The 2,226-nt window shown below is 51.7% G+C and overlaps 1 protein-coding gene across 6 annotated transcripts in view; it reads left to right on the top strand.

The window, feature by feature from the left end:
* EPHX1 (epoxide hydrolase 1) overlaps positions 1-2,226 on the top strand; it is a 40,885-nt gene that overhangs the window by 12,362 nt on the left and 26,297 nt on the right. For 2 of the 6 annotated variants that reach the window (XM_027775237.1, XM_006157260.3), the window contains exon 2: positions 512-585. The exons of 3 other annotated variants lie outside the window; for them this stretch is intronic. The gene's annotated coding sequence lies outside the window, so the exon portion shown is untranslated. Of the gene's footprint in view, positions 1-511; positions 586-1,724; positions 1,855-2,226 lie in introns of those variants that run through there. One more of the 6 variants, XM_006157263.3, reaches the window with a different exon arrangement.

The following is a 2,226-nucleotide window of genomic DNA, read 5'->3' as shown; positions in this document are numbered from 1 at the left end:
CCGGGGCTCACGCCCCGGTGCGCAGCTGCGCCGTTGGTCCGCCGGCCCCCCTCCGGCACATCCCAGACCACCCTACCCTGGGCGGTGGGCACCTGCAGGTCACCCCCCCGTGGGTTAAGCAGAATGAGAGTGGGCATCCGGACTCTGATAGGCCAGACTCTGAGGCCCCATCCCTTTACAGAGGATGGCTGACCCTCCACGAAGGGGCAAGAAGGTCTTGTTTATTATTATTTCTTTCTTTATTATTTATTATTAATTAATTTATTTATTATTATTTCTGGGAAAAGATGGGCAGCCCTGGCAGCTCCCGCGTAGTTGTGGCTATACCCTGGGGGTGCCGAAGAGTGGTGTGAAGGCTCGAGGACGAAAACGGGTGCTGAGGGGGGACAAGCTGGGGAGAGGAGCGCGCGACATGCCCAGCCATAGATGAGGACTGCATTTCATGGCTACCAGTTTTTTGGGGTTTTTTTAAGAATTATTTTATTTAACTTTATTTATTATTATTTTCCAGTTTTATCAGACAGAGAGGGAAAGTGAGAGAGCAAGCTGCCAAGGTCCTTGCCTGCTGTGATTCTTACCTTAAAGGTAAGTGCAGTCTCAGGGCCGGCAGGGCCGGCAGGGCCGGCAGATGGCGTGGTTAAGGGTGCTTGACTCCCAGGTGATTGAAAACAGTTCTAGTCCTGGACCTGGCAGCTTGTTTTCTCACTTTCTCTTTCTGGCCCGCTCTAGTCAAATGAAAATAAATAAATTAAATAAATTAAGTAAAATGATTCTTTTTTAAAAAGAGAGAGAAGTGAAGTCCGATGAGTGGTGAATCTGATAAATCGTGACTCCTGGGTGATTCGCATGCACTGTGGCTTATCACATCCCTTGAAAACCCATCCACAGACAGTCCACACCTGCTGTCACACAGGGCTGATCTGGGACATCTGCCTTTATGTGCATTTAATACCTGCTATCGGGACCAGCAGTTGGTGTAATGGCTATGTCGCTGGACTCCCACGTAGTTGACCGCGGTTCGCATCCCGGACCCGGTGGCTTAAACTCACGCCGGCCGCGTGTGCGTGCGTGCCCAAGATCCCAAGAGGAGAATGGAGAAGAAGGGATTGCAGTGTGGCCATCCCCCCTTGGGGGGTGATTTCTCGCTTTCTGTCTGTCTCTGTCTTTCTGGCGAGGGCACACACCCTATAGCAAAAATCTCTCCAAAAAAAGAAAATATATATACATACCTGCTATTAAATAAAGGTCTGTTACTAGGTGACAAAGCGACACTGCAGTAAAGCCTGCTTTGTAATCTGAGGTCAGTGTTCTAAGGCACCAGCCTTGAGCCAAGCACTGATATTCTTGTTACCTTAATTAGGATGCGGGAGATTGAGATTTTTAACTTCTCTTTCCTACCTTTACCTGGTCTTTACCTCCATGCTTCAAGTGGTGCTGGCGTGGGCTGTCAGAATGTCCCTTGTCCGGATTCCCTTTGTTTAGATGGGACTCTGATATTTTCTACCGGCCTCGCTGGGGTCAGTGTGGTTCAGTTTGCTGTTTGAAGTCCAAAGAAGATAACCAGGCTGCGCACACTTCAGATCTGCTGAGTCAGCAGGACTGCGCGGTTGTAAAAAGGGGCGGGAAGATGAGGCAGAGCCTGCAGCCCGCCCTAAATTTTCCACGCCCATAGGATGGCCTGGGTGCAGACCTCCTTAACTACTTTGCAGCTTCCCAGAGGGTTGGGACACAGAGTCCCTGTGGCTAGGTGAAAGCATTGGGATCATTCTGCCCAAGAAAGGGGAAATTGGACATTTATATCCCAGAGGGAAGCGACACCATTCCCCTCGGCCTCTCTGTGCTGAAGCCAGCCAGGTAAGGACAGTTTGTCGAGTTCACTGGGGAGGCTGATCTCTTTGCTGTTCGTTGTGCTTGCGGCTCCCTCGACATCATGTGGAATGTGTCTGACTGGTTCCAGTGCAGAGGCTGCTTGACAAACGTGGGTGCAGTGCTTGCTGTGCCAGGCATTGTGTGGGGCAAAGGGGGTCCAGGCAGTGCCCAGGACACAGTCCCTGCCTTCTCGAGCTACCTGCCTGCTGGGCGAACTGCAGCATCTGCTCCCGCCGCACTCCTCTCCAGCTCTGGCTCGCCTTGTTTTAGTTGTGGGAGTGCTGGTTCCAGCCATGCATCTGATAGGCCGGCAAGTACACAGGGCCAGGCACTGTTGGGGCTTGGGCTCAAAAGATG

The sequence above is a fragment of the Tupaia chinensis genome, unplaced genomic scaffold, assembly GCF_000334495.1.
Source record: "Tupaia chinensis unplaced genomic scaffold, TupChi_1.0 Scaffold000532_1, whole genome shotgun sequence".
In the NCBI taxonomy this organism is placed as follows: Eukaryota; Metazoa; Chordata; class Mammalia; order Scandentia; family Tupaiidae; genus Tupaia; species Tupaia belangeri.
Note: the sequence above shows the minus strand (reverse complement) of the source record. Positions and strands in the feature narration are given on the sequence as shown.